We start from the raw sequence: 20,642 nt of genomic DNA, 5'->3' as shown, positions 1-20,642 counted from the left end.
ATGTCAGCGCCTGTATTAGGTCCTGGAATCCAAATATGAACAAGATGCACTTCCTGACCTCAGATAGCTCACTGTCTATTTGGTCAGATACTTCCACTCTTTGGGAGTATGAAGGGCAGAAGAGATAGTTTTACCAGGCAGAATCTTCCCTGATTCTCCCTGGTAAAGAAGGGGACACTTGAGCTTGGGTCTTAAAAGATAATTAAGATTTTGCCAGGTAGAGAAGAAGGGAAGACCCTTTCAGGCAGAGGGAACAGCATATAAACTTTTTTTTTTTCTTAAAAAGAGATTTCCCAGCACTAAATGAATATCATCAAGAATTAATGAAAAGAAAGTATTTCCTTCCTTATCTATTCTGAGATATGTTACCCTGACTAACGATGTCAAAGTAAGCTTTTCCTATCCAGAACCCAGTTACCTAGAATCCCTATCACTTGAGAACACAGCTGAACACCAAGTATTAAGTGAACAAAGGTCTCTGAGTAGCCAAGAGTTTCGTAGCAAAGTGTCTCTGCTTATGGAAGAACCACTCAGTCAGAGCCTCTTTCTGGATATTATGAACATCGCTCTAACAGAGCAAATCAGAGGCGGTCACACGCGATGGAAGTAGGGAAAGGTTTGAGATTTAAAGGGCTATTTCTGGCAGGCTTACTAGGAGTAGTAAGAAGTAACGGCTAGAATCCTGAGAGTTAGCTGCAGTTAGCTGGCAGGGTCAGGGAAAGATACAAGCACCTCAGCCTTGTTGTTGCCCACTGGAGCCACCTCCAAGCTTGGGGCCGTGGTGGGCACGGAGATGAGCTGGAGCATGCCGCCTAGGAGCGGGGTAACGTTCTAGGGGAAGGATCACATTAAACCAGATAGTTCTACATTTAATTCCAAATGAAAAGTTAAGGCATTTTCAAAGCCCTGTTTACACTTAACTACCATTTGTTTATAGAAAAGAATCACTGGTAAGCAGCATCTTAAATTAGAATGAATCACTGAAGCTTTGGCATGGCCACTTCTGAACATGTTGCCAAAGACCAGAGCCTCCTTTACCACCTCTTTCTGGATTGTTCTTCATTGCTCAGTCTTTTGCCTTGACTTACTTAGGGCCATGCAACCCATATTTATTTAGTACTCTACGGGAGAAACAGGCAAGGAATGGGGTCAGAGCAGAGATGAAAGAGGCATTTTTCTTGCTCCTCCAAAAGTTTGGTGGGGAGAAGAGAATGTTCACAGAGAATTTAGGTCAAGGTATTAATGTGAAGGGTATGATAAAAGCTACAAACAAAATGCTATTGCAAGCATTGGTGGAGTGAGATTATTTTCAGCCAGGCAGTCAGTGGCTTAGGTGTTGAGTCAGGGAAAATTTTGTGAAGAATGCATATTGAAGCTTGATTTTATGATTTAAATAGGGAAAGATGACAAGGAAGGCTTCTCTGGGTGACAGAGGGGACAATGCATATGAAAGCATGGGGTTAAGGAAGTACAGGGCAGGCTTCAAGAAGCCGGTTTTGAAGTTCATAAGGATGGAGAGGGATGTTGTTGGCAAGAACAGTGGACAAGTAGGCTGGGGCCAGGCCCTGAGGCTCTTCACTGCTGTGTTTAGGGCTTTGCGTGTGGGCAGTGAGGTGTGGGGGAGGAAGTCTGTTGCTCCTGAACTTTATCCAGTGTTGCAGCCCAAAGTGGAAAAGCATCTGCTCCTTCCACATAATTGGAGAAAGGGGGGGCTGGGAGCTAGAGGCTCTGAGCAAGAAGCTCTCTCAAGCCTCCCTTCCTCCGCTCGAGGTCACAGTGACAGGGGCCCGTGGCTGAAGCTCCAGTGGTCTGGGTGAGCCAGCATGGCCTTATGCTCAGCTGGTATGAAGCCCCTGCTCCGCGATGATGTCTCCTCCCATAACACAGTCACCTTCATTCTTCATTCTCCTTCATTCAAGGAGCCCCAGTGACACTGGCCTCCTTGACCACTCCTTTAGGGTCTTTTGCTTCATGAATGAACTGTTTTCAGCCCCCTGAACTAAAAATTTCTGGAAGGCACGAGTCACTTCTTATGCTTCTTTTGTTTACCCCTATTCGATGACAGATGCAGTAGGCTTGCAAGGAAAAGGCCTCATTAAGTATATACCAGCCCACTTTATTCCCCACAAAATGGCTGAATAAAGAGTATTAATACAGCAAACTACTTAATCCTTTAAAGATTCCTAAGAAGAAAGCTCTCAGTAGTCAAATAACTTGGATGTTTTCTTTAAATTAGCAAATTGATTACGTGAGTATTTTTACATTTCTGTTCAAGGTACAAAAGTCTCCAGAGTGCCAGCGGCTGCTTACACCCACTCCTTGGCCAATATTTTACCAGGCCCTGAGTCATAGCTCTGAAATCAATTCTGCCCTTTACCGCAAACATTACAGGGCCAAGAAAAATGATCCTTGCTGTTTAATCAGCGGGGGTGCTGGAAAATCAGGAGACGTTGACACTGTACCGTGAGATAAGGGTCTGAATGAAGTATGCCAACCAGAGACGTGGAGGATGTGATCACATTCACTCTCAAGCCTGGCTCTAAAATGAACTCAAAGGAAAGGGTGTTCTGATGCACTCTCTGTAATTCACAGAATCACAAAATTTTTGCATGTTCAATTTCTCAGTCTTTTAAATCGTTCTTCCTCAAATAAAAAGAACATTCTAAAGGTGAAACGTGTGATAATAAGAAACTGAAATGTCAATCTATTACCAGTTTTTTTCTTTTTGGTGTGCTATCCTCCTTACTTTAAAAAATAAAGTCCGACTTCAAGAAAACAATGAGAGACCAGAGAGAAAACATTCACCATGCAATCAGAAAAGGCGAAGAACTGAGGAGATCCCAGTAGGAAGACGTCGTTGTTCTTGCTGTATCATACTTGCCAAAGACTGTAAGACTAAGGCACCAGAAAGAAGGGAATTCAAGAGCTGTGGGGTGGAAATGGGTCCTTTTTTCATCTTTTCCTGGAGATCCTGACAGTGGTGCCTTTAGTGGAGGCCCTAACCGAGGGCTTGGTCACCAGTTTCCAAGCTCAGTACATCGGAGCCAGGATGGAAGGGCCACAAGCCTGATGGTTTAAATAAGGACCTTCTTCTGGCCTCTTTATTTGGGGGTAGTTTGGGGGCTGGTAGAGTCAGAGCCTCTGTGCCCATGGTCAGACTATGACTCCTTCCCGTTCATGGGATTTCCTGCTGTTTTCATTGTGAATTACTGACACCAGAGCCTCCTTTACCAACCACCGCTTTCTGGATTGTTCCCATTGCCCAGTCTCTTGCCTTGACTAACTTAGGGCCATGCAGCCAATGTTCATTTAGCATGCTATGGGACACACGTACTAGGACCTAGGGGGAAGCAAAGACGAATAAGGCTTTTTTTTGCCCCTCAGCAGATTTGGGGTTGGGGGAGGTGAAGGGTGATCACAGAGAATTCAGTACAAGTACTAAGCCTCTTAGGCTATGTATGCTCTCTCTCTCTTTTTTTTTTTAGTATTTATTTATTTTCTTTATTTTTCTGCCTGCGTTGGGTCTTTGTTGTAGTGCGTGGGCTTGTCTCTAGTTGCGGCGTGCGGGTTTTCTGTCTCTAGTTGTGGCGCACGGGCTTAGCTGCCCTGTGGCATGTGGGATCTTAGTTCCCTGACCAGGGATCGAACCCATGTCCCCCGCATTGGAAGGTGGATTCTTTACCACTGGACCACCAGGGAAGTCCCTATGTATGCTCTCTTACTGGCGCAATGGGGATACTCTCTTTGAGAATCTTGGCTGTGGAGCACATGAAGGGAGAGGCACAGTTAGGGTGACCTTGTTCATTTCCCCTACTGGACTATGAAAGCCTAGTCTTGCTTATCTTTATTGGTCTAGCTCTGTGGGCAGTGGTCTCTCAGCAATTATTAGCAGTTGCTAATAATAACCATTTAATGAAAATTCACTATGTGCCCAGAACTTTTCATGCATTATTTTCAGCAAATCATTATGACAACTCCTCTGAGGTAGACAGTATTATTTTCACTTTTCAGATGAGTCTCTGAGAGACCAGGCACCAAACAGAGTACCTGAATAGTATGTCCTCTCATCACAGACAAACCAAGGGTATGCTTTGGATAATAAAAAAAAGCATTGTTTTCTACGTTCTTTCATCTATTTATTTATTTAGCAAACTCTCACTGAGCACCTACTATGTGCTAGGAGGCCCCAAGACAGGAGACAGAGACAGAAAAATGTGTTTTAAGACATAGTTCCTTGTTTTGAGAAATTCCTTTTCATGCAAAGGAGATAGACACATGAACCAACAATTTTATTTCAAAGCCCTTAACAGGATTATTGAGAAGGACTATCTGCCTAATTAAGAAGTTATGAAACCACAGTTTTCTAAAACATTTGTGATGCTAATTATGAGACTATTTACAAAAGTACCTGAAAATGGTTTCAGATGTAAGGAGATAAGTCTCTATTTTAACAACAAATTTTTTGTGTGATGTCGTTTTCTAAGATGATACAGTAGTACCACTGTTGATGTTTAGTTCCTCACGGTGTTTTTGGCTTATAAAAGGTACTTAATGGAAACCCAATTGTTCTATCGCAACACTTACTATTTAAATTTTCTTTTTGTTGTTCTTCCAAATACTTTCTCTCAGCACATTTACTCTTTCAGATATTTTACGGTAAGCATTTTAGAGACAGCTTCCTTTTTAATTTGGATCTTGGCACCTTAAAAATAGGGCTTGATCAAGGAAAGAACTGCAGTTCCTTCCCCAATCTTGAACTGCCAAGGACTGCCCTCTTAATAATACTTCACATTTATCTTAGCACTTAAGAGTTTTCAAAGTGCTTTCCTATACATTATCTTAATTTAACCCTCTTAATTACTTGATGGGATAGGCTGGAAAGTATTCTTACTGCCATTTTTATTAGTGCTACAAAAACAATACATGTAGAGGACAGAAAACCCCCCAACAATACAGACAGTTACAAAATTAAAAAGAAAATTACTGCTCCTCTATCTCTTTTCAGACCACTCCTCAGATGTAACCATTTTCAACTGTTTCTCTTTTCACTTCTTCTCACATTTCTCTCCATAACTCCAAATTATAGTACCTGGTCATTTCTTGGTTTATCGGCCTTAGGCAGAATCTAAGAATCTAAATTGATTCCTTTCGTGAAGGTGAGAAATTTAGCTTATTCATATTACCTTCCTCTTTCATTCAAATTTTTGCTAATTATATATTTATTTTTAGTTCTTTCATTACGTATCTTTATAATATTAAATAACATAGTGCTTAAATCTGGATTTCTTCATATCTCAACTTTAAAAAAAATATATATTAGCTCCATTTATGGCAGATGAAGAATTTTTACTCTATACTTCCCTTCACCTCATCTCTCTCCCTTTTATTCCTAACTTCTATCAGCATTACCATTACTTTTATACTGTTAAGGTTTTAAATTTTAACCTTGTGTCCTGTAACTATGATTCAGTCTTACATGCTTTGTTTACAGCTTGATTAAAAAAATTAAAACATGATACTTATGTTAATATGATTATGAAAATACTATACACTACAGGTCTAATTAGTGATTAGTTCCACAAGAGAGAAAATGTAGTCTTGTAACTAAACCTATGGAATTCAAAGGAGAATGTTTCAAGCGTCAGAATCAAATGAGGCTTAGGTAATATTGATTGTCCAAAATTAGACTACAATGCTGCAATTTGCATCACATTTGGATCTATGGCTTTTTAATTCAGCTTTTGTTTTTCCTGGAATTTTAAATTACGTAACTTTTCCCCTATGCTGTTGGTTCACTTTACAGCCATGCCTCAGTTGCAATTGGTGTTGGCTTCTAATAGCTCATAGCTGCCCACTTTTCCAGAGAATTGCCCTGGGCCTAATGGAAACTGCCTTTTCAGGGAAGTTACCCCTTCTCACACAAGCCTGCAGCTGGCTTACTGCCTGAATGACTGACACAGGGGCAATAGACCAGCTTGCTTCAAGATGGGACCCATTCTCTGGTGCAGTTTGTGATCCCTATTTCCCTGTGGAGTCACTGTACAGCTCATATTCAGCAGAGCCACGTTCTTGCTTAGCTTTTTTCTTGCCCTTTATTATTTCCCTCATTCCCCTTCTCCAAAGAGCATGTCCTCAATAAATCACTTGTAAAAGAATCCTCAACTTAGGCTTTGCTAGCAGTATCAGCTAAATGTTTTTCCTCCCCAAATTTTATATTTTGAAGTCCTAATCCCCATTGTGATGGTATTAGGAAGTGGGGCCTTTGGGAGGTAATTAAGTTCAGATGAGGTCATGAGGTTGGAGCCCTCATAATGGGATTAGTGTCCTTTTAAGAAGAGGAAAAGAGACCAGAGCCCTTCCTCTCCCTCCATGCAAACACACCAAGAAAAGGCCACAGGAGCACACAGCAAGAAGTCTTCTGTCTGCAAGCCAGGAAGACGGCTCTCACCAGACACCAAATCTACCGGCACCTCAATCTTAAACTTCCCAGACTCCAGAACTCTGAGGAATAAATGTCTGTTGCTAAAGTCACCCAGTCTATGATATTTTGTGATAGCAGCCCGAGCTGATGAAGACAGCTAGGAAACCCAACCTAAAACAATTGTTGATAGAAGATCATAAGTCTTCACCAAATCACTACGGATTATACAGTTTTTTTACCTTACTATTTTTTTTTTTTTTACAGAACCGTCTTTCTTCTTGAATATATTTTTCTTAGAATCCTCTGACTTCCTGATAAAGTTTAGATCAGTTGCTCTCTAAGTATACTATGCATCTAAAATATTGAAATTTCTTTGATTACCTCACTTCTGGGTTAGATCCCCTAATATTTGTATCATATATGTTTCTCTTTCTTGGTTTCTCTTCTGTGTTAAAAACATGCAATAAAATTTAAAGCAATTGTCACAAAAGTTGGACAGGGGGTTAATTTTGTGAGTCACAACAAGTCTGAAAATCTGTTTTCACTAACTTTATGATTGACAATTTGGCTGAACATATAATTCTGGTTTCAAAATAATTTCCCTTCATCCTTTTAAAGGCAATTCTGCATTGTATTCTAGTTTCTAAGGTGGCTGATGAAAAAGCCAATGTCGGTCTGATTCTTTGGGGGGTGGGGGGTATGCGGGCGGTGGGTAGGAAATCTATTATTTGTCCCTGAAGTTTTTAGCATATTTTTTTCCTTTGGGTTTTCTGAAATTTCATCTATTTGGACACTCAATGGGCTTTTACAATCTGACAACTCCAGTCTTTCTTCAGGTCTAGGAAATTTCCCTGAATTATTTTTTTAATTGTTAAAGCTCCTTTGTTTTTTCTACTCTCTCTCTGGAATTCCTCTTAGATGCACAATGGCTTTATTTGTGGATTTATCGTGGACTTATTGTCTGTATTTCTTTTAGTCCCCCTCTCCCCCAGTTTTAAAATTATGCTCTACTGTCTGGGAGGTTTCTACAATTTTACCTTCATCTTGGTTCCTCATTTTGGGGCTGTTTTTTTTTTTTTTTTTCCAGTTATGAGGAATCCTTGGCTTTCCATCTATATTTATGAATAAAGTACTAGATTATTATTGTGAAGATCTAGTATGACTTTCCTCTGGGTGTGTGGGGTTCATGGAGAGGGACAAAATTAGTCTGTTTCTTTTCTTTTTTTTTTTTTTTTAATAAACTTATGTATTTATTTTTGGCAGCATTGGGTCTTCATTGCTGTGTGCGGGCTTTCTCTAGTTGCAGCGACCGGGGGCTATTTAGTCTGTTTCAACAGTGCATGTTTAGTGAATCATGCTTATTGTCATCCACAGCTCACTTTTGCTCTCATACCTGCTAACTCTGGGCTTAGAGCCTCTCCTGGTCTTATAGGCAGAAACAACTTCAACTGCTGTCTCTGCTGCAGTCTCCTGCATGGGTCCTGGGCTGTGACTTCCTCTCTCAACATGAATCATTTCAAAGGCTTCAGTTCTCAGTACTGTTATGGATGTGTCCCCTCTCATACATCTTTATTGTTGATCTAAGGAATGGCTGGGAGGAGAGTGAGGTCAGCTCATGTGTGTCGCCTGCCCTCCCGAACCAGAGCTTGGTCACTGCCATTTTCTAGTTCCCGAAACTTGGGCACACAGGAATGATATGCTTTGTCAAATGACTAGTAAGCTGTGGAGGTGAAAACTAGAATCCCGGTTTTCTGTCGCCTAGTCTAATGTTCTTTCCATTTCTCTGTACCTCTTCACCACGCCTTGTCCTCTCAGTCCTTATCAGTGGAATTCAAGACAGCTCAGCAGGAATGTTTACAAGCAGATTTTTGAGCACGTGTCTCATTAAAGCCAGATGTGAGGACAGATAATGCATTTGTATTTGCTTTGAATATTTTTCCTGAGTCAATGTCACTGTCACTCTCATCTTGGGCTTACACAGAAACATCAGAGATAAAAAGAGTTGGAAAGTTTTTAGTTTTAAAACCAGTGTAAGTCACTTGCAATAAAAGCTTTAAAATAAATTAGTTGACTAGGGGGGAAAAGCACTTTCAAAAATGCTCACTATGACCTGTGAACATCACATTTATTAGGGCCTACTCCGGTTCCAGTTTCTGAAAGCTGGTGGTGTGTGGGCTGAAGAAGAGACATATCAATTACTTTTGTCTACTGCGTAGCCAAAACAAGCACCTCCCTTAACCTCAATCAGACCCACCTGTATTTTCCCTCTCGTTACCAGTTTTTGTACCCATTAATCATTGAAAAACAGAAGCTGGAACATGGAATTATGGCTGTTATTACACACACAGGGCCTGTTAAACCAAGCGGATTAAAATTTCTCGCCTTCATTTTCAGAAAACCATAGTTAATATTAACTGAGAGGAATAGGTATAAAGTAGGGATTCCCTTTTAATTAGGAAATCTGAGAGCAGAGAGTAACAATTCGCTCATTCAGTGAACAAACTTCTATCAAGTACCTCCTACTATATGCAGGCATTGTTAGAAATTTGGAATAAAAACAGATAAAATGGTGAGCATCTAGTGGAGGAGGGAGGCACGAACTAAATAACAAAAATACATGGTAAAATTATGAACTGGGAAACACCATGAAGGTAAAGTCCACACACAGTACCATTGATAACCAGGGGAAGGCAGGCAGGGAAGGCTTTTCTACAGGAGGAACTTTTTTTTTTTAATTGGAGTATAGTTGCTTTACAATGTTGTGTTAGTTTCTGCTGTACAGCAAAGTGCATCAGCAACGTATACATATATCCCCTGTTCCTTGGATTTTGAAGGAGGAACGTGTGAGGTGAGTTATATTTGTGAGGGAGCAGGGTCAAAAAGAAAGAGAATTTTAGGCAGAGGGAATAGAAGGTGGAAGGGCCCCAGAACACGAGAGGGCATGGTACAGACTGAAAAGAGCCAGAGCAGCTGTAGACACAGGCAAAATCCAGAGCCCAAGGGCCTGCAGGCTTGGGCACCATGGGAAGGCACTGAAGGAGGGGAGGGAGTCTGACTGCATTTGTATCCAGAAAAACCATCCTGCATGTACCATGAGGCACAAGCTGGAGACAGGCAACAGAGGGTCTAGGAGGTCAGCTAGAAGACCACACTGGTAGCCCAAGTGAAAAATGGTGCTGACTTGGACAAAGGTTTTGTAGTGGAGTTAAAGAAAAATGGGTGGATTCAAGAGATATTGAGAGAGTAGACCTTCTGGGGTTGGTGGTGGATTAAACATGGAGAGTGAGAGAGAAGGCATCTGGACGTCAAGGACAACTGGTCTCTCACAGGTGGGTGCATGCCGGAGGAAACACCATATTCTAGACAGTAGGCTCAGGAGATTAAGAAGATTAAAGTGATTAAAGATTCAAGCCTGGGTGGGTAGGAGGCTGGTGTCCTATTATCAAGAAGAGAGAAACCAACAAAAACACATGAGTTAGAGTGGCTGAGAGGACTGCCAAGAAGTATTTACCAGGCGTTTGAAAATACGTGACTTGAAGTTCAGGATTGGAGATGTGGATTTGGAAGTCACCTCCAAATAGTTAAAGCTGGGAAGGGGAAAGGGGAAAGTTCATGAGATCACCAAGGACTTAAGAGTAAGGATTTCAGAAGATAGACCCAAAGTGAGAACCTTAGGAAATGTATTACTTGAAGTTCCATAAAGAAGAAGGGTTGTCAATGACAGGGGCAGAGAAGAAGCCATCAGAAAGGCAGGAAATGAGTGGGAGGAGTGTGACATCAGGGAAAGCAGGTGATCAGCTTTGTAGGAGGGGGATCAGAATTGCAGGAGGAACAGGGTTAATAGTGTTAAACTGCTTACGCTTCAAGCCATAAGTTAATATTGAGAGATCTGGGGAAAAGCTCATTAGGCTTGAGGCAGAGAAACAGAAAAGACAGGACCAAAAAAAACTATAGGGAAGGACAGGCTGGCTCAGGAAATGCCTGTTGAACAAAAGAAGGTTGAATGGGACTTCTCTGGTGGTGCAGTGGTTAGGAATCTGCCTGCCAATGCAGGGGACATGGGTTCGAGCCCTGGTCCGGGAAGATCCCACATGCTGTGGAGCAAATAAGCCCATGCGCCACAGCTACTGAGCCTGCGCTCTAGAGCCCGCAAGCCACAACTGCTGAGCCTGAGTGCCACAACTACTGAAGCCCATGCGCCTAGAGCCTGTGCTCCACAACAAGAGAAGCCACCGTAATGAGAAGCCCGTGCACCGCAACAAAGAGTATCCCCTGTTTGCCACAACTAGAGAAAGCCCGCATGCAGCAACGAAGACCCAACACAGCCAATAAATAAATAAATAAAAATTTTTAAAAAATAAAAGAAGGCTGAAAAGTGAGCTGACCTCCCCATTCCAGGGAAAGCTCTTGGTGGTACCTCTAGAGTTTTAATTTACAGTTGTGCAAATTCCATTGTTTTCCATTGTGTTCTGAAGAACATAAAATAATGCAGCTGGAATGATTATTCACCCCTAGGTCTTTTCTGGTCATTGTTTGATATTAAATGTAAAGTTACTTTAAAAGTTATATTTAATCAACTTGCTCAGTGACCTCAGAAGTTGCAGCTTCCATTTTATGGCTGCACAAATGACTGATGGGGGACCCAGTCTTGATCTAATTGACATAATGATGTCTGCTGCTTCCTCCCACACAGGATCCTTGGGTAGCGCAGGAAACAGTCACGGGGCCTAAGGTACCCGTAAAAGGAGGGCACATCTGACAGCTTGCACTCTTTGGGGTAGATTACAGAGCAAGGAAGGGAACTTTCAGATGTTACTAGATTTCTCCCAGCTTAACAGAGATTTCTTATTGGAAATGCATCCAAAGGACACGGGTGGGTAGCTGGCTGCTTGTCAGTAGGCAATTTGGTGGCTGCACAAGCTGCAGAACCTATACAGCCACACAATAAGGCATATTTACATTTCTCTATATCGTCTAGAAATGGAAATATGCAATGGAAATGAATGGTTCTGCTGCAACATCTTCCTGCCACTCCTGATCAAAAGCAAATCATTACAGCTGTGAGTCTCCAAGGAAAGGGCAAAGACATGGGATTTGGGAAGACTGCGGTTTAAATCTCTGCTCTGTACCTACTGGTATGACCCTGGGCAGGTTACTTCACATTTCTGTGTCTCAGATTCACCATCTAAAAGCAAGAAGTAATATGGTGCTGACTCCCAAATCTACACTTCCGCCCAGATCTCTCTCCTAAGCTCCCCACCCTTATGTTCAACTGCCTCTTGGACACTATGTAGGTGTTTCATGGGCAACTCAAATTCATTTGTCCAAAACCAAACTCATCTCTACCCCCATCCCCGATAAAACAAAACACTGCTCTTCCTGCAGGTTTCCTCGGCTTCCAACCAGTTCCACAGGCTGGAAACTTGGGCGGCATCCCTGACTTCATCTTCTGCCTTACTCCATTTCCAGTTCGTCACCATGTCCTATCAATGTTATCCTCTAACTATTTCTCCAACCCTACTTTCACCATAATAGTGATTTTCTTCCCTGTCTGGACCCCTCATCTCCTGCCACTTGCCCTCCTGTATCTTATACCGCAACCACACTGAGCTGCTTTTAGTCCTTGAGACGTGCCACGGACTTACTTTCCACCTGGCCTTTGAAATGGTGGTTCTCTTTGCTTATAATGCCCTGGTCATATCGCATCCTTTTCTGTCTTCTGCTTAAATGCCATTTCTTTTGGGAGCCTCCCCTCATTCCCACCCTCTGGACCAGGCTAGGTACCCCTGCTCAGCAGTTCCATAATACCTGTTACCGCCCCTTACTAGAGTACTTATCAAAGTGTATTTTGAAGACTCATCTGTTTATTTTCTTCCTAAACCCTTAGCTCCTTAAAACAGGAATTGTATCCATCTTGTTTACTAATATATCCTCAGCCCTCAATACATACGTGTGGAAAGAAGGAAGGAACGAAGATAGGAGAGAAATTAGCAAGAGAAGAACTGATTAAAAATGATATAAGAAAGCTTGCTTGGTAAAAGGCATCTATCACTATTGCTATTCCAGGGAAAAGAAGTTTCAGAAGGCAATTCTTGTATATTAAGGCACCTCACCTGCTTGGAAGGGGATCTGGGGGTAAAGCATTCCCTGAATTCAGAATGGAGACGTCCTTACTCACCCTATGAAGCTGAGGATATATGGGAAGTAAGGTTTCCCCCTCCCCATACCTCCATTGGTGTGTGAGGGGGCTACCTACAGCCATTGACAATGTACTTTCAGGAAGCTGCTTAATTTCTTTGAGCTTTGGTTTGCTTACATATAACATGAGGGGACTGGACGAGATCACCTCGAGGGTCTATTCCAACTCCAACGTGGTTTAATGTTAACTTGTAACCCATTCCTTTCTTCCTTAAGGCTTTTGGATCCCATTTATTTATTTTTCCTTCTTTCCCCCTTCTCACCTAGGTTTATTAGTGGTAAAAAATAAAGGTTGAAAGATTTGGGGGAAAGTAGACAAGAGTATATATGTTACCCGTTCTACACTTTGGTCTTTGTTTGACTGTCTTCTGTTTGCATAGGCTTTATCTGATCTTCCAGGTAGTCTAGGATGTTTTCAGAGTGGCTCAGATTCAGACCAAATTTTTAACTTGGAGACATTAGTTTCAGCCACACCATCTACTGGCATTTCCATCGATTTTTTTTTTTTTTTTTTTTGCCAGAAAGGTTGGCTCTGGTCAGCAATTTAGGCCAAATGTCCTTTCACAGATGAATAGTCAAAGACATACAGGTCTATCCTGGGTATCTTTCAAACCACACTTCAAAGACTTTAATGAATAGTGAGACTTCCCTTGGAATGAGGCTGCCTGATGGCTCAGTCTTCCCAAGGTGCCATGTTAGTTCATGTCTACGAACTCCTCTCTCAGTTCTCGATATGGCTCGTTCCTTCTCACTGTTCATGTCTCAGCTCAAATATCATCTCCTCGTAGAAAATTCCCTTGACTACCTTGGTTACATCAGCCCTCCCACTCCGCAGTTACTTTACCACATTGCTGTTTCATTATCACCACAGCATTTATCACGGCCTGAAATTATAGTGCTTATTTATTTGCTTATTCCATGTTTTCTCATTCACTAAAATGTAGGTTTTATGGAAGATGGGACTCTATCCATCTTGTTCAGTGCTGTATACCCAGCAGTGAGGACAGTGCAGGCACAAAATAGATGCTTGAATAAATAACATGGTGAATGGATGAACCTTTGGGATGTGGTGGGGTTTACTCAGTCCATTCACCTAGCAGCCAATAAATGTCAGCACCTCCATGGAATTACTGTGGAAAATGAGTGGATTAAAAATTTTAAGGTTTTTAACATCAGACTAGGTGGTCTCTTATGGACTTTTCAATCTGATATTCTTTGCTTTCTAGTCACATTATATATCTTTTAGCTAGGTAATGCTATCTATATGCAAATTATATCCATATATCTATCATATATTTATATATTTATATATCCTATATATATATAGATATCAATACCTATTTGTCTACCCTAAAATTTCTAATATTTTAAATAATGACTTAGAGCAGTGGTTTACTTTTTTTAAGCTAAGAAATCCTTTCTTCAAGTGAAAATCTTGTAGGGAAGCCTAACATATATGAGATACAATGAAGTCCCCTGGAAGAAGAAAGACTGTGGGGGAGGGGCTTCCCTGGTGGCGCAGTGGTTGAGAGTCCGCCTGCCGATGCAGGGGACACGGGTTTGTGCCCTGGTCCAGGAAGATCCCACATGCCGCGGAGTGGCTGGGCCCGTGAGCCACGGCCGCTGAGCCTGCGCGTCCGGAGCCTGTGCTCCGCTATGGGAGAGGCCACAGCAGTGAGAGGCCCGCGTACCACAAAGAAATAAAAATTAAAAAAAAAAAAAGAACGGTGGGGAGGAAGAAGAGAGTTTATAGCTCTGCCTGCTTCCCAGAATAACATCTTCTTCCTCATGATAGCCCCTGGGATATTTTGACTATTTATGGATTATAATAATACTAAGCAATATTTTCTGAATACTTACTACATACTAAGTACTTTACATGTATCATCTCATCTAATTCTTATAACAATCCTATGAAATAGATATATTATTATTGTCTGTATTAGGCAAATAAGAGAACAAGATTTAAAGAACTAAAAATAAAAACCTTGTCCAAGGCCTTCACGGTAGTCATTTTCCAAGATAGCTGCCAATGCTCCTACCTCCCGGTGCTAGTACCCTTGTGAAGTCCCCTCTTACACTGAATCAGGGCTGACCAGTGTGACCAGTAGAAAGGGGCAGAGGTGATGATGGTATGTAATTTCCAAGGCAAGATCATAAAGGCACTGTGCCCTCTGCCTTGCTCCCTTGGATCACTCACTCTGGGGTGAGCCAGTTGCCATGTCATCAGAACACTCAAGCGGCCTGTGGAGCCCATATGGAATAAAACTGATCTCCCTGCCAACAGCCTGCAGCATCTTGCCACATGAGTGAGCTACCTCAGAAGCAGATTTCCCAACCCCAGAGAAGTCTTCAGCTGACTGCAACCCCATGGGAGACCTTGTGCCAGAATCACTTAGCCAAACCGCTCCCAAATTTCTGAACTACAGAAACTGTGGAAGATAAAAAATGATTATTACTGTTGTAAGCCAGACAGTTTGGGGATGATTTGTTACACAGCCGTAGGTAACTGGTGTAGTCTTGTAGACAGTTCAATGGCAGAACCAGGATTTTATCCCAAGTCTGACTCCAGAGACTATGCTCTTAACCATGAATCCTCTATTTTCTTACACACTCATTTTTAACACAAATGAAAAACAAAATAAAAGTTATGCAAGTATCTTACAAACTCCATGTCACAGAGGAAAAAACTGAGGCTCACAGAGATTTAAAAATTAATTGGCAATCCAAGATTTGACATCAGGCGGTCTAATTTCAAGACCTGCGCTCTTCATTATCATGCTAAGCTAACATCATAATCACAAGCATCTTTCAGTAAAATTAATCTGAAGTCAGAATGCTAGATGGAATCGAAAGGAAAGAGCATGGAAGTGTGGTCCTTGACTGGGAGGCTACTGTGCTTATTGAACAGAATAGTTATTTGAGGGAAATCAAGACCTCTGTCATGGAGAGTAACTTCTAAACTATTTCTCAAAGTATCTTTGATTACTATTATTGGCAATTGAAGATTTGAATGGGCAGGTCATTGGTCTTTAACAATAAATTATTTCTCATATTGCAATAATTTCTACTCATTGGTCAATATTCCAGAAAGAAATTAACCATGGTCATTGTCCAACATGACCTCCCAAATGGTGGGAGTTGGGCCAGCTGAAGACTGTTCTCAGCATTCACTATAATGTTTAGTCTCTGTTTTCCTGTAGCACTTCAATATTTACTTTTATATCATAACATGTACCACTGTTTTTAAAAGAGGAAGGAGAATGGACCAAGATTTTCTCCCTTGAGGTAAGCTAACAGATCAGTGATAATTGAAATGAGAAATCCTGGCGCAGGAAGAGAGAAGTGATTATGCTCTATCCTTGGTAGACGTTTGAGTCATTCAGGCAGTATAGTGTATGGAGATCTCTAGTGAGTCATGCATTGCTAACTATGGAAGAAAAATGTATTTTCTAAAGCTGTCTCTTATTACTCATGTCTTTCAGTGAGCATCAGCAGATGCTGGTACCCTATTGACTGGTGATCTAATAGGAAGTTTCTCAGAGACAGACAGATCTGACACAATCTCCCTCTAACTCTGATAAATTTGGCACAAGTCCTTTTATTTGGCTTGCAAGATGTTTGCATTAACATTGTGACTTATTTTTGGCTTGGTGTTAAAAGGATTGTTTAGTAACAAAAATGGAGCATTTGGATTGGGTGGCAGCCGGGAGGAATGCTTTTATTTTATAATGAAACAACCTAACAAATGTTTTTTACAGTGATTCATTACTCATGTGGGAAAAATTTCTTTTTATATATATTCTCTCTCTATTTGATGCATGAAGCTGTTCTACCTTCAATATTTAGGCAGAATTTCTAGCAAGCAATTTGGGAACAATATCTGCAAATTATAAAGATAGGTTCCTCTGCAAAATAAGCAGTATTGAAACTATAGGATTGAATGTTAGGAACCACTTGGGTTCTATTTCTAACTGGGTCAGAGTTGGTGTATAACCTTGAGCTATTCACTTAATCTTTTTTAAACTTAGGTTTTCTGTCTAAAATAGACAGAAATTGCTTACCTATTTAGCCAAGGCAGAAACAATTTCCTGATAGGAAGATGACTCAGCCGCGTAGGGAGGTGATGTAGCCTCTTGTCCTGGAAGTCTTCAGGGAGACGGAGGCAGCCAGACGCCTGGGACCACACAAGTGAAGCCTGACCTTTAGGGACAGTAAAGAGATGCAGTCATTGAGGGCATGCTATTTGCCAGTCACTGAGCTAGATCCTGGGAGATAATGGTGAACCAGACGTACTCAAAGTTTCTGCCCTTATGAAGTTTACTGTTGAGGATGCTGTGTGCATGTTTGAGATGATTCAGAGAGAGGTTCTATTATTTTATTATCTGGGTCTGAGAGTTTTTTATTTTTTATTTTTACGGGATCATGTAGGATCACTCTCAAGAAATACAATTGTGGGAGACTTATGGGAGAGGAGTCTGATGTTGTATGGGGTATTGTTAAAACAGTCCTTGTTAAAACAGGGCTTGACCGCCCCAGCTCAGATGGAAGCAACGGAATCACATGGGCATTGCTTGTTACCTGAGATGAGAGTGTGGAGTTTTAACATATCTTGCATGGATTTTGGGGTCAAAGTTAGTGGCTCCTCCTCTCCACTGCCCCCAGAAGGGCTTTTTACCAATCTGCTGATGTCCCACTTGGATGATGGGGCTGAAGCAATTGAACAATGGATTCTGACTACACAAGCTGCTCCTGTTCTTCTGTGGTCAAGGGCACAACCAGTAGTGGTGTATAAGCAGTGTAGTGGCATCACTGGTCTTGCACCAAGATTTTGTTTCTAGATCACCTCTTACAAAGCAGTGGTTCTTCCTACTGTAGGAAATTTGAAATGCTCCTTCTCTTGCCATTGTGCGTGTTGCTCATGCAGGGAAAAAGCTGCCACAGGTGCTGAGATTAGGGAGGTGGAGAGACAGCTGCAGCATCACACAGTGGGTCCTTTGAGCAAATGTCAACTGTCTGGGGTATCCCAAGTCTTTCAGTGTTATTGGCTAATTTGTTCCATTCTAATTTTTAATTTTTAATTGCAACATTCACTTTATTATGGTCTGGAACTGAACCTGCAATATCTCAGAGGTCTGTCTGCCTATACCTAAAAGAATTGAAAGCGGGGTCTCGAAGAGATATTTTTAAACCCATGTTCACAGAAGCACTATTCACAATAGCTAAAAGGTGGAAGCAACCCAAGTGTCCATTGACAGATAAATGGACAAGCAAAATGTGGTGTAAACATACAATGGAATATCACTCAGCCCTAAATAGGAAGGCAATTCTGACACCTGCTACAACATGGATGAACCTTGAGGACATTATGCTGAAAGAAATAAGCCAGTCACAAAAAGACAACTATTGTATCATTCCACTTAGATGAGGTACCCAGAGTAGCCAAAATCAGAGACACAAAGTGGCTGCTAAGGGCCGGGGTGGGGGATAGGGAGTTAGGAGATAGGGGACAGAGTTTCAGTTCGGAATGTTGAGAGGTTCTGGAGATGGTGGTGATGGTGGTGGCAGCCCGACAACTTGAATGTACTTAGTGCCACTGAACTGTGCACTTAAAATGGTTAAAAATTTTGTTGTGTTTTTACAATTTAAGAAACGGTCACCCCAAAAGTCACATCGTCAAGTCACCCGTTCCGTATGTACCGTTTGTCTTTTCCTCTCTGGGGCCTGGCAGCCCTTACATTTTCCCCACTGCCTGACATCCAAACAAGAGAGCCTGGACCACGTCACCCTGTGGGGCTTATCGTTTCCTCTCCTGTCCCGGCTTCCAGGGGTCGGTGGGAAGTCCCTTCACCCGACAGGCCCGGGGCCAGCTGGCACCCGCTAGAGAACAGAATGTGCCTGCTTCTTCCCAAATCCGTGTTTGGTGATGTCACCTTGGCAGTTTTAAGTCATTGGGAGTGGGAGTGTTCACACCAGGGAAATGGGCGAGCGCCACAGACCAGGGCTTTCTGTCCGGGGAGCTGCTTCCAGCGCGTCGCTGCCTCACCCTCGGTCTGACAGGTCCCTCTGCCAGAGGTGCGCCTTATTTGCCAGCAGGAAGGAATGCCCAGGCCATGCTCAACACACCCCACGTGTGCCGCCCGCCTGGCTCAGGAGGGAGATGGGGTGCCCAGGTCCCTGCCGCTCGCCCTCCCGCCTTTGGAACAAAGGACAGTCTTGACTGAGGAGGCTCCGAGAGCAGCTCACAGGCCCCAAGAGGGTCAGCTGGGCCACGTGGTGGGTCTACCCCGAGAGACCCTTCTCCTCCTTCATTAACACACAGGCCAGTGGGGACACAGGGCCCGGCCTGCACTGCCATAAAGCCCGTACACATCAGGCCCTGCAGCACGCGGCCCGGCCGGCCTTACCGCCGTTGTGCTAGTGCTGCGTGGACTCCTCAAACGACCGGTAGTAGCTCTGCTGGGCGTAGGATGCCAGCTGGTCGGTGTAATCGCCGTGTGGTCCGGGGGGGGGTCTGTCCGGCTCATGGGCTCCGAGGTGGCCTGGCGGTGGCCGTACAGCTCGCCACAGTTGTTCTCCCCCCGGCACAGGTACTCTGGGAGGAGCCTTGCCGGGAGGACCGGTAGCGCCCTGTGGGCCGCTGCCCCACCGCGCTGCTCCCCTGCCCGCTCCGGCCATCATGGCCATGGACTGGCCTGCGTAGTGCGGGCTCCCGCCCCGCACCCAGCTGTAGCGGGCCGAAGCCGCCTGGGTTGGACTGCATGTTGATGTTGGCCCAAGACACGTCGTTGCTAATGGCGCCTTGGCCTTGCAAGCGGTACGCTCTGCGAGGCCGGTCCCGAGTGGCTGTAGCCGGGCCCCGAGCCCTGGCTGCTGCCTGACGCGCTTGTGGAGGCGCTGCGCAGCGCGCTGTGCGCCGTCTGCCGCGTGAACACGTGGTTCGGACCGATGTCGGTCTGCGCCTGCGTGAGGGAGGACGGCGGCAGGCAGGCGGCTGTGGCATCAATGAGGCTGCCCCGGAAGTGCGGGCCCTGGTCTGAGCAGCTCCGGAACAGCCCTCCGCCGGCAGGGCTCGGGGTGGGCGGCCGTACAGCAGGGACTGCATATTCTGGTTGGAGTTCGAGATTGTGGCCCGGTAGACCAGGTTCCGGTGCAGGGCCTGCTGGTACTGGGTGCACTCACCGTCTTGCCCTTGCTCTGGTAGTCCAGGATGAACTGGATCAGGTGGTGGTTCTCATCTAGCATCTTCTGCGTGGTTTGCTGCATGACTTCTCCTTTGCCTCTCTGCCGGGCGAATGCGAAGGGCACCGACATGGTGGCAGGTGCCCCATTATACTTTTTAAATTAAAACGATGCGAAAGCCTTTCTTACTTTGAGGGATGTCTCAGCACCCTTGTAATATCTCTCATGATTTTTTTTAATGAAATATAGTAGACTTACAATGTTGTATTAATTTCTGCTGAACGGCATAGTAAGTAATTCAGTTATACATATATATACATTCTTTTTTATGTTCTTTTCCATTATGGTTTATCTCAGGATATTGAATACAGTTCCCTGTGCTATACAGTAGGACCTTGTTTATCAATTCTGTATATCGTAGTTTGCATCTGCTAACCCCAAACTCCCAATCCATCCCTCCCGCCATCCCCCCCTCCCCTTTTGGTAACAGTAAATTTGTCTTCTATGTCTGTGAGACTGTTTCATAGATAGGTTTATTTGTGCCATATTTTAGATTCCACATATAAGTGATATCATATGGTATTTGTCTTTCTCTTTCTGACTTACTTCAGCTAGTATGATAATCTCTAGGTCTATCCATGTTGCTGTAAATGGCATTATTTCATCCCTCTTTATGGTATTATTCCATTGTATCTATGTACCACATCTTCTTTATCCATTCATTTGTCGATGGACATTTAGGTTGTTTCCATGTCTTGTCTATTGTGAATAGTGCTGCTGTGAACATGCAGCACTATTCACAATAGTGCATGTATCTTTTTCAATTATAGTTTTGTCTGGA

At 43.2% G+C, this 20,642-nt stretch overlaps 1 pseudogene; it reads right to left on the bottom strand.

Annotated features, from left to right (window-relative positions):
* Window positions 1–19,036: 19,036 nt before the first annotated feature.
* On the bottom strand, window positions 19,037–19,933 carry LOC101283239 (calcium-responsive transactivator-like; annotated as a pseudogene).
* Window positions 19,934–20,642: the final 709 nt, after the last annotated feature.

Source organism: Orcinus orca, chromosome 18, assembly GCF_937001465.1.
Source record: "Orcinus orca chromosome 18, mOrcOrc1.1, whole genome shotgun sequence".
Taxonomy (NCBI): domain Eukaryota; kingdom Metazoa; phylum Chordata; class Mammalia; order Artiodactyla; family Delphinidae; genus Orcinus; species Orcinus orca.
Note: the sequence above shows the minus strand (reverse complement) of the source record. Positions and strands in the feature narration are given on the sequence as shown.